The following is a 12,547-nucleotide window of genomic DNA, read 5'->3' as shown; positions in this document are numbered from 1 at the left end:
AGCTGGAAACATATGGAAACTATGAATGATTCAAAAATTCATATTTTTCTTATGGCTAACGTCCTGATTTGTATAAATATGATGGTGGTTACAAAGTGGTAAATTGTTTGCTTATTAAAAAACCATTTTATTATAGAGCAATGCATTGAAATCACTGACTTATTTATGTATCATTATTTCTTTTCCCCCCTCATTAATATACATTTGACTATATTCCATATAGCACAAAGAAATTTATATTTCTCATCAAATCATACATATTTCATGTATACAAATAGCAAAATACCAAATGCCTGAGGTGTCATTGGAGGTTTATATAGGGTTTCAATAAACAGTGTCTTCTGTCAGTAGTTGTGTATACACAAAGGGGTGTTAAACAGGCTACAGTAACAGAATATGGGGGTCATGTGTTGGTAGCTGTGTATACACAATACGGTGTCTTCAAAGAGTCAAGTTGTATCATTTACTTTCAATAATTAATGGCCTTTATTGGGATTAAAAATATGATAAATGAAATCAATCACTTCTCAATATACATAGCTTATAGTGTAGACAATTTGTAAGGAAGAAATTTTGTCTTGCAAGAAAATGATTTAATCACTTAAATTACATACTCATGCCTGCTTTTGAGATTAAAAAGTGTTTGAAATAATTAAATACTGGTGTTAAATTCATGATATTTAATTTAAAAAAAGAAATTAAAAATCCATTGAATTCATTTTGGTGACAAAATGACAGGTGATGGGGCATTAACTTACATTAAAAAATAAAAAATTATACATATATTTGAATTTATAAACTTAGAAAAACCCACCAACATTTAAACTACATCATCGTCTTTAATTTGATCGGGCGTGGTATACCTTATAATACGTCACAAGCAATGGCGCCGGCAAATGGCGCCGGATGTATTGGATTTTTCTATGAATTGGCTGTATAACGGTAACGGTACCAATTCAGTGTACCATTTTTACCAGATAACCATTTCTCAACCCATCTAAGAGGATGCCCTGGGTATGCTATCGCAGTATTGGGTATAGTGTACTTTTTTCTGGGTATAGCACTTTTTTGGGGGTATTGCAGATTCCAGTAACCCAAATGACAATAACAGTGAATAATACTGTCGCACACGAAGAAAATGTAAGTGAAATGTACACCATCTGTTCTTTTGGGAATAGTAAATCTTTAATCATTATCTTCCGTAAGGTCAATACAACTCCTGTATATATTCTATAAAATCGTAGGCCTGCAAAATATTTGTGTACACATGTATAACCTACATGTACGTAGCTTATACGTCATGACTCTTTACTAGTCAGTGCAGTGTACGTACACGCACATTCACATGGATGTTTAATACTCAGGTACACTGACGTAAATATGTATCAACCAAATTAAACATCGTCAATGAAACAATGATAATTGCATGCATTAAAGATGCACATTTTCTCAAAACCCCATTCCAGTGCTCATGTGTTTATAATTAGAGAGAAAAAGTATGGTGTCCCAGTCAGGTCTAAAATTAGTAAATCATCTGATGTGGATTTTTAAAAATTGGCTCTTATTAAAAGTAATAGAGTTGATCATTATCAACAAAAGCACTATATTAAATGTGTTTATAATTAAAGAGAAAAAGTATGGTGTCCCAGTCAGGTCTAGAATTAGTAAATCATAATGTATGATGTGGATTTCAAAAAAAATTAAATCTTAATTGCTCTTATTGAATGGAATGGGGTTGATCATGAACAAATTACAGAAGTCTTTTTTTTTTTAAATAGGTGATTGTTTTGAGAATCAATTATTCTTAACTATTATAAATATTTTTGAGATGTGAAAATGCATTCATGAAGTGTTTTAATGAAGGGATAGAATGCTTTTCATTTTATATTGACATAACAATTCTCTCTATGGTGAACTAATCAGATGTGTCCAATGTCACTTAGATGCCCACTGTTTTGGATGAGCTAAATTACTGTAGAAATGACGATAAGCATTTAGATACTCATAAGTATTCAATGTTTTATTACATTGAAATTGCAACAACAACAAAAAATATTGAAAACATTCTATGCATGTTTAAATTATTAACTAATTTTTTCACAAGGTATATGAAAACTCTAGGGTAAATTCACAGTGGAGAACTGGCAGAAGAGTTAATTTCCCAATAAAAAAAACTTCATACATATCTTTTATTAAAAATGTAGACTTCTCATCACAACATTTCATTAAATCTAGATAATGATGACTATCAAAATTTTAGGAAGCAATCAACAGTACTGATGGAGATGAGAGAAGGAGAAAAGTGAGATTGCATTTGATGAGATTGATATGACAATGGTACATGCACCAGAGCCAACTGTCAAACAGCACTCCAGCCAGCAACATTTTCCTTTTGTATTCTTTGACTTGGAATCAAAAGGATTAGGTTTGTTACTTTTTACTACCTGTCCAATATTCGAATTGATTGTTCAGTTGAGAAAAGGGGTTCTTAAATGAATACATGTATTATATTTTGGTGTTAATTCATTTTGCAGCTAGAGATTCTCATATTACACAGCTGCCGTGTGTGGTGAAGAAAAGTTTTCCACCTATACCTTTCGAAAAATACCTATAACAGCAGAAGACTCAGAAATAACAGAAATCGAAAATGTTAATGGAAATATTTTTAGCAAAAATGAAAAATGTAGAAGTCAATCCTTGGAAAATTGATGCTCCTCTTAATTTTGTTTCAAAATTTCAAACTAAAGTAATTCTGCATTTACAATAGCAATGTATGAATGTTAACAAATATGAATGTTTATTGTATACTATACTCAATTTAACATGTTCTGTTTATGAGAGAGAGAGAGAGAGAGAGAGAGAGAGAGAGAGAGAGAGAGAGAGAGAGAGAGATTATTGCAAGAATTGGAAAGTAACTGCAAAAAGTATGTGCAAACTGCATCAGTAATGATGTACACGATGGTAATATTGTTCTCTGAATTTTGATACAAATTAATGTACCAAATGAAATTATCCTATTAAATTTCCATTTTCATTTCAAATGAAAATGATTGAATTTCAACACAATGTGTTTTTATTTATCAAAATGCATCAAACTAACTTATAATTAAAAATAAGTTTAAAAAGAACTGTACTTCAGTTTTAAGAACTAATGATGGAGAAAATTCGGATTCATGCCAAGAAATTCTTAGCAAAATCTCCGGTTTAGAAAAACCGTTATAAATCAGTGACCGCAATTAAGAGATAAGCGACGGCTACTATTAATCAGCATGTAATATGGCTCTATTGAAGCCAACGAATTAAGACTGGACGGGATTTCTTGGCATGGTCATGATTTTTGTGTATTCAACTAAAACACTCAAATAACCCCATACCGGCTTATTTGGTCAGTTTTGAAAATTATTTTTTCACATTAATGGCAAAAATTACAAATTGTGACCCCCCCTTGCACTTCATCACATATTTTGAATGAATCGTTAGAGAACGTTGTAATTTATCACTTGTTTAAATTGATGCTAATAACGCGCTAATGCCAAATAATGCTGTTGGAAATGCTCATTGTTACCCGTCTCGTCTCACCGTAAAACAACATCCTACGCAGAATTTTCGAAAGTTTTTACCCGCAAACAAGACTACACTCAAATCCACATGTTTTTCACATGTGTGTAAACAGCCTGAGTGCACCTCAGGAAGTAGCCTCAGCTACCAACATCAAATAGTTCCTTTGTATACAACTGATTTCTTCCGAAAATTACACAAAATTTCCTAATCAGGGGTACCGGTGTGATACTTTTACACATTAGACGATTGATCCCGATCCCGGCATATTTTGTAGAATATTGAATATACCTTTCTGTCTGCAGAATGTGTATTGATACAGTAGTTCATATTTTTAAAATTATCTTTACTACCCCCCCTCCACCCCACCCTTTCAAATTTTCCGTTCCAAACTCGGCTATATCGTACTCGTTTACCATTCCAAGAAATTCTTAGCAAAATCTCCGGTTTAGAAAAACCGTTATAAATCAGTGACCGCAATTAAGAGATAAGCGATGGCTACTATTAATCAGCATGTAATATGGCCCTATTGAAGCCAACGAATTCAGACTGGACGGGATTTCTTGGCATGAGACTGCTTGAAAACTCTAGTCCACGAAAGCAGCTAGCTTGTGATTGTTGCTTTTAAAAAAATCATATTTTTCAAAGCATCATAGCAAATTATGACTGATAATTTGCTTATAACACTAATAAATTTTGATATTGTATATGTAGTCGCTTTAAATGAATGTAAAATTTGAATTTGAAATAAATCTCATTATTTTAAGTAAAATTACTTTCTTAAATGGGTGATGACCTGCAATGTTGTTTCTTGAGGAATAAACTACTAGTATAAGGAATTGCCTATCTTTAGGCAAAATTATAAGAATTTGTAAATATATGGTCATTGTATAATTTTCATAAGAACTTTTATTGTTTTGGCTCAAAAAAAGTAAAATTTAAAAATTAGACAGAGGAAATTCGAATTAAAATAGGAACAAGTTTGGGGTATATATTAATAAAATTTTCCCTAAAATATACAATTGCTATATCATACTGTATATTAATACTAAAATATTTGAAAATCAACATCAAGAATTTTTTTCTATGAACACTTGTGTAAGATATGGTTCAATTTTGCAATTTTATCCGGGAAAAGTGCTATTTTTAGAAAGTGAACTTCCGCTCACTTTGACGCAAAATTAAGGCTGATAACCCCATAGTTTCTTCATCTTTGTGAATTAAGCGTATCTTAATGCACATTCTGTGAAAAAATAAAAACTTTTTAATTACAATGAAGTTGACAAGACTCCATCCTTTTAAAACATTGTTGTGACATCAGTTCGTTGTCTTGACAGTACTTTATTTTTCATACTGTACTAAACATTGCCCAGTATTATTAAGAGCAGGCTAAATATTATGAGAAATACTGGACTGACAGTAAAAACCAGGAACAAAGACCACTCTTCGTTGCGTGAGAAAACATATTTATTATTTATCAAATAAAATATTCAAGTTAAGGCATGAAATATTCCAGTGAATTATACGAAATGAGTGTTTCATGAATAATCCTATTTTACTGTATATGAAATCGTTTAAACACCACAGTTATAAATCCATGTCACAATCATTCATTTAAACACATGCACATTAAAGTCGCAAATTCACTGACATTACATCCCCGGCAGTGATGTTTATTTCTTTTCCCGATCCAAAGGAAACACTTTCATTGAAATGAGCCCGTCCTTAGGATTTCTATGGCAGATTCTGCCATATTTTTATGGCAGAATCTGCCATGGGCCCCCAACAGCTTCACTTTCTTCGGCTCCGGCGGGGACACTGTGGACGGTCACTTACACTCTGTCTTATTTCGTACTTCAAGAATAATGAATTTCAATGCTGAATTCAAATTTTCATTTGACATAGTCAGAGGTTCGCCTTCCCATTTCCGCGTGTTTTTCCAAGAATTAAGGAGGTATGCTACACCAGAGAAATTTGATGTAGATGAAAAGTGGAAGATATGTAAATTTTCAAATTTACTTTATTTTGTCAAAAAAATACAGTTTTAGTAGAAGGTAATCTAAAAAAAAAAAAAAATGTATACTCCTTGCTGGACTTGAACCTGCAACCTACTGTTCAGCAGTCGGTATTCTAACCTACTGAGCTACTCGGCTAGGTATTCAAATGGAAAAGGAAAAGTCAAATATTGCTGATATCTAATTTTTCATCCATGTTTTTAAAGGAAGTCAGCCATTATGACGATGTAGAGTACTACCTTAAAGACACTCACTGCCCAACTTGTCTTGTTCATGGTATTGACAGGTTTGGAGTTCGAAACAAAGTCTTGTACAACGTGTTCCTGTAAAGGCAATGCAAATCGCTCGAAAATATCCACTCTATTTCCTTTGAGGCCTGAACTAAGAGGTCATGCATCTGATATATCAGAAAAACAGTCACTTTTAAGGTCAAATTAAAGTTCAATTCAAAATTTGGTTTCTCCCTTCTTTCTTCCTCTAAATCCAGAATATCGTTCAAAATAGCATCGTAGTGATTTCGCGAAATTTATTTTGAGTAAGAGGGTAGTCATAATCGAGATTATTTGAGTTTATATCAAATAGTCCGTATTAATTTTGATACACCCTGTAGGTCGGGTCTACGTGACTTTAGCGGCTAGATGGTACAAGTTAATTTGTATGCACTACGTCACACTCGGTACTCCCTGTGATCGAACCCATTCATTACACTTTTTCCAACCGAAGCAGCAACGTGGTTCTTGTATTAGAGGCGGAAACCAAGCACGTGGCCGAAGTTTTTCTCTCCCCTTTTTGGATTTATTCCCTACACATAGCTTTTTGACAATTTTTTCCTGCATTAGGAATGCCACCTATAAAACGAGCAGCGACCCAGAGATCCCCGGCCAGGGGGGTCGGGATGAAACGTAATCGTCGGACAACAGCTCAACTCCGGGAACGAAGTCCAAATCACACGGCCACACCTTGGACGGATCGACTAGCCCCTGCAGAGGGGCAGCCACAGCCTCTGAGGAGGTCCCTCGATTCCCAATCGATAATTCATGTACACCGGATAACCCGGGTGAGTCTTGCAATTTTTTGTTGAACCAAGCGGCATATTTACCCTTGGCTTTACCTTGTCAAATTACATCTGCATGCGATGATATCGGCAGTCATGTCTCGCTTAAACTCAAGCAAAAAATATGGGAGGGGGGATTTATTGATCTGTCTGTCCTACTCAAAATCTGCTACGGAATTGGAGCAGTTTGAGTCCCACGGGGATTTACAACTTGTCAATGGCAAGCTATGCGTAGTCAAGCGCCAACTTAACTCCTTTTTGAGCATTGAAAAGCGGACATCAGCCTTCATGATTTACATGAGCATTGTACTTCAACATAGTGAAACGGCCCAAGAAATGCGAGATATAAAGCTTGCAGCTAATCGTTCACAAAATTGGCAAAAGTATGACGACCAATTCCGACTCCGTAAGGCCTCCAACCCTGCTATGTCTTGGGGCAAAATTCACAGCGAATTCTGGTGGATGTACATAACAACCAATCAAATTTCTCTCATCCCTAGAAGGTGTCAAGCGGTTTATAGGTGTCTCAATATATCAAGACTTCCTATATCTTATTTTTTTTTCAGCAGCCTTTTCATTGGCATTTTTACGGTTTGCGCAGTCAGTTAAGTTTTGTCATCGTCGATTCCACAAGTTTCTCAAACCTAGCTAGGTCAAGCGTTGGTATTTTCACATAGGTCCAAGACCAACCAAACCGGCAAACCCCTAGTTTGTCAAATTATCTGCCCAACACTACCAATTAAGGCATATTTATAGCCCCCTCCCCCTCCCATTACTTATATATTGCTCTTTTCATGCGGATGGCTCTCCTACGACACGTTTTCAGTACCTAGAACATATTGGCATGATGCCCATAGTTGCATGATAAAAATTCATGGCTAACCAGGTTAGAGGTTTGTACATTGGACACAACCATGACATCAAGGCTACTGAGATTGAGTTGTTCCGAACAGATGGTACTCGTCTGTATGTCGGTGCTGGGAAATGAATTATTTCTCAACAATATCAAGCGGCCTTGGAATTTTTTTTTCTTTCTTTCTTTTTCTTCAAATGTCAAGGTTTTCCTTACCCGCCGCACAAGTAATTATCATTTCGTGCTTGTTGCTGTTTGCCAATTGTGCGTTTACTGTAATTTTTGTGCAACTCCAGTTTCAAGTACTGTGGTTTGGTCAACTGACTTATTCTTATCCATGTAATTCTTTTTTATGCCCCCCTTTGAAAAAGAGGGGGCATATTGTTTTGCACCTGTCGGTCGGTCGGTCTGTAGACCACGTGTTGTCCGCTCAATATCTTGAGAACCATTCACTTGATGATAATGATATTTCATATGTGGGTTAGTTATGAGTAGAAGAGGATCCCTATTGTTTTTCAGGTCAAGGGTCAATCTACTCTGGACATAGGAATATAATGTCCGCTCAATATCTTGAGAACCCTTTGCTTGAAAGACATCAAACTTGGCACACTGGTACATCCTAAGGAGTAGATGACCCCTATTGATTTTGAGGTCACATGGTCAAAGGTCAAGGGTCAAACTGGGCATAGGAATATACTGACCATTCAATGTCTAGAGAACCCTTTACTTGACAGACATCAAACTTGGTACGCCAGTACATCTTCAGACGAAGATGACCCCCATTGATTTTGAGGTCACATGGTCAAAGGTCAAGGGTCAAACTGGACTTAAGAATATAATTTCTGCTAAATAGCTTGAGAACCCTTTGCTTGACAGACATCAAACTTAGTACACTGGTATATCTTCAGGGGAAGATGACTCCTGTTGATTTTGAGGTCACATGATCAAAGGTCAAGGGTCAAACTAGACATGGAAATATACTGTCCGCTCAATATCTTGAGAACCCTTTGCTTGACAGACATCAAACTTGGTACACTGGTACATCTTCAAGAGAAGATGACCCCTATTGATTTTGAGGTCACGTGGTCAAAGGTCAAGGGTCAAACTGGACATAGGAATATACTGTCCGCTCAATATCTTGAGAACCCTTTGCTTGACAGACATCAAACTAAGTACAGTGGTGTATATTCAGGAGGAGATGACTCCTATTGATTTTGAGGTCACATGGTCAAAGATCAAACTGAACATAGTAATATACTGTCCACTCAATATCTTGATAACCTTTTTGCTTGACGGACATCAAACTTAGTACACTGGTACATTTTCAGGAGAAGACGACCCATATTGATTTTTAGGTCAAAAGTCAATTGTTGAACTGGACATAGTAATATCTTGTTTCCTATATTTTAAGAATTGTTTGCTTGATTGACACCAAACTTGGTACACTGGTACAGCATAAGGAGTAGATGACCCATATTGTTATTTAGGTCACATGGTCAATTCACTCTTGACATAGGAAGATATTGTCTGCTCAATATTTTGAATTGATGATACTACTATCAATTAAATGATGTGTGTGTGTATAACCCTTTTCAATTTTGCACCATGGGGGGGGGGGGGGGGGGGGGTATATGTGTTTTACAAACATCTCTTGTTGTATTTTGAGTTTCACTCAGTTTTTAATCCTACAAGTTTTTTGTGGGGGACATTGTTCCAATGTCTGTGGCCGAACTGGGGAGTCGGTAATGGTATGTGATGACTGTTTCTGCTCCAAAACCTGGTTGTTTCCCCCACCTGCTTCTAAAGCAGGGGGCAATTTACAGTACTAAAAGTCGTACAAGTTAAAACAAGTAAACTAATAGTGGGGCCACCACCGGGGACGGTTGGGCCCACATCCACCTCACTTCAGTGAGGGGATGCTACAGTCTGATGCATGTTTGGGGCTTATGTCCAACATGATAATGTACATACCAGGTAGCACTGCAGGAGACAGGGTGAGAAGGGCGGGTCTCGCTTGCCTCCTTAGAACGCTGGCGTCCGTTCAGGTCTGGGCACTGAATGCTTTACTCGGGCCCCCCAGCGTACCCCTTACAAGTTAAGTTAAACTGGCTCACTGGGCGACTCCCCAGTTACCCCACAAAAGTTTCAAATGCGGCCGATATTGTCCATTTCAGTATATCCCGGATGTGTCATTGCTGTTATATGAATAAATTGGTAAACGTTGCTTGTGTCTGTTATTCACTGCAATGAGTCATGGACTGTTATTACAGCCAGTTTTTTGGTTTTATCTATCAGGCGGATTCTTTAATTAATCTGAATCCATTTCTTCAAGGCATCCGGACTAAATGCTAAAAGAGGGCTGTGGCTTCGAATTCTGTTTTATACCAGTTATAGACTTACGTGTCGGTATCATATTACATGTATTAGGGTTCCCAGAAAGGAACGTAGGAAATCAATGTTTTGTTTTATCTCTCAAAGATTCTTTCCGAACACCCTCTACGTGCCCTCATTCACTCAAAAAAGAAAACCTGTTTTGTTGAATACAGTCTTCAGACAATAGAAGCGTTCGAATCGCTTTTCATGAAGAACAAAACCCTGTTTTGAGGAGTATTGTATTATGACAATTGAAATGATGAGCTAACACTTTTTTGTGAATTAAAGACAAGAGTTGACCTTGTGTGCCATTAAAGTTTATGAATTCTTAATATATTAAATATTAACGATACGAAGGTGTAAATATATTTGTCTATACCAATGTATATTTGTACGTGGGGTTTTTTGCGTTTAAATGCATTTGTTTTAGATAGAACAATGTTTTAAGTAAGATACAAAACTCTGATGGTCTATTATGTCGGATACGGGACTGATCACTCGCCGCTACGCGGCTCATGCCCATCTCGTATCTAACATAATAGACCACCTTCGTCTTGTATCCCTTACATAACTTATCTAATCCAAAAGTGAATTTTGATAATAATTGCACTGTTTATTTTAAAACAAAACGCTAATTACAGATATTAAAGGAATAGAGTTACCAAATAGTGTTTAGACAGCGACCCATGTAAACAGTCCTTGCTACATTTGGTATCTCCATAGCTATTTGTATGTACTAGTGGCAAAATCATATAATGCTCGGAACATTGTCCCAAAAACTGAATTTATATATTTAAAAAAAGATCCAGGATTGCTTTTACAATTAGTTGATCGAAGACGGTCACATATGGCGTCACTGTATCACGTGGCTACCTATCTAATTAACGATACTTTTTGAGCGTCGGAGCGTAAATTTATATCCGTATTTCTGTGAACGAACTATTAGAATTAATTATTATAAGCATGGAAATGATAAAATGCATATACTTTGGAAACATGCGATGTATCCTTTAAGAATATGAACTAGTATTTCTGAGTATTTAGTTGCACACAACTACCGCAAACATTCAGACACACAAGCCACTAAACACATCCGAATTATCAAAGCAGAGGTTAAAAAACCGATAAAATCACCCAGCCATCACAATATTTTGGAAAATATGGAAAAGGATTTTGAATGGAGGTTCAGTCTTTGTAGATTTTTCACTTTAAAAAAGTGAGAGTTTGGACTCAGATTATAGCTTACAAGCAATTTCCATTTTCACTAATGAAATGTGAAGATAACGAACAGTTCTCATACACGATGCAACTCCTATAATTTCTTTTATCTTTGTTACAGGACATGGTGAATTATCAAAGAGTTTTAATTGAAACAGAGTTTAATTGAAATTTCTTATCTATCATCAATAAATATTGTTTTAATCTCAAAATAACAGTTTTCCCTTCTTTAGTTTTTTTTCTAAATTGTCACATCTATTAAAAGATGCATTAGTGTAATCAAATATCAAATATAGTATCCACCCAATGGGTCAAGTATGCATTTGTTTCCTAAAGTGTTCGCAGATACTGTCTTTGTTTTTGTAGAATTTGTATATGGGAAATGTGCAAGAATGGCATTTATAGAGCTAAACCAGGAAGGAATGTTATTGTCATTAAATTTAATATGCAATTTTTCACATTTTTAATTTTTCAGAATATTGATTACACTTTCATCTTGTTCGAAATTTGGATGAAAATGAGTCGAAAGATCCCCAAATTTCACTACCATATAAAAGGACAGGAGTAATTGTGTGGTCAAAATTATGTATAGCTACATGTACGTTAGATCCAGGATTGTGAGGTAAAAAGTGTTTGTTCAACTTAAAGTAAGCTTTCATTGCTTTTTTTGTACAATTCCGTTTGTGCAAGAGTGAAAGATCCAGAAGCTGTGAAATGAATTCCCAAATATTTGTATTGTTCAACAGTCAATTGTGTTATTGTCAAATATGACCTCTTCCTGAATAAATCTGTCAGCCTTGTTAAAAATAAGTACTTTGGTTATAATGGGATTTACAGATAAGCACCAGTCATTACAAAACTTGTTTGGATTATCAAGTCGTTTTTGAAGACCTTATAGTGAAGTAAATAAAAGTACAATGTCATCAGTATATAATAAACAATTAACTGACTCATCATTTAGAAAAACACAATCACTGCAATCTTGGAAGTAATTGGGCAGATCATTGATAAAGATTTTGAATAAATTTGGGCTTAAATTATCTCATTGTTTCACTCCTAGTGTTACATGTACTTGCATTGAGTCAGTAACAAAATTGTTACATCTAATTGAACTATTGCTGACTTCATACATTTTCTTAACAATATTGGAAAAGAGGTTACCTATGCCTATTTCTGAAAGTTTAAGTTTAACGACAGTGTGTATTACAGTATCAAAAGCTTTATGAAAATCAGCAAAACAGGGATATACTCTTCCATCTTTGGAGTTACAGTATTTATCAATAATTGTTTTTTAAGATTAAGATATGATCAGATCTTCTAGCCGCTTTGGTAAATCCCAGCTCGCAGCTAGCTATAACTTTGTTTTTAGTCAGGAATTTTTCTAATCTTTCATTCAGAATACTATTGAATAATTTGCCGATTGCACTAGTAGCAGTAATTTTTCGATAATTGTTAGGATCAGATTTGGTACCAGAT

The 12,547-nt window shown here is 35.4% G+C and overlaps 1 protein-coding gene and 1 long non-coding RNA gene across 3 annotated transcripts in view; one reads left to right on the top strand and one right to left on the bottom strand.

Moving 5' to 3' along the window:
• Positions 1 to 12,547, bottom strand: part of LOC125667017 (uncharacterized) — a 104,245-nt gene that overhangs the window by 76,261 nt on the left and 15,437 nt on the right. The gene's annotated exons all lie outside the window — the stretch shown is intronic.
• LOC130051689 (uncharacterized) lies at positions 651 to 3,061 on the top strand. Of its 2 annotated transcripts, none has more exons than XR_008799965.1 (3): positions 651 to 1,014; positions 2,261 to 2,425; positions 2,535 to 3,061. It is a non-coding gene; the product is annotated as an uncharacterized LOC130051689 (long non-coding RNA). The 2 variants fall into 2 exon arrangements; XR_008799966.1 differs by lacking the exon at positions 651 to 1,014 and adding an exon at positions 1,018 to 1,140.

This window comes from Ostrea edulis, chromosome 2 (genome assembly GCF_947568905.1).
Source record: "Ostrea edulis chromosome 2, xbOstEdul1.1, whole genome shotgun sequence".
Taxonomy (NCBI): Eukaryota; Metazoa; Mollusca; class Bivalvia; order Ostreida; family Ostreidae; genus Ostrea; species Ostrea edulis.
Note: the sequence above shows the minus strand (reverse complement) of the source record. Positions and strands in the feature narration are given on the sequence as shown.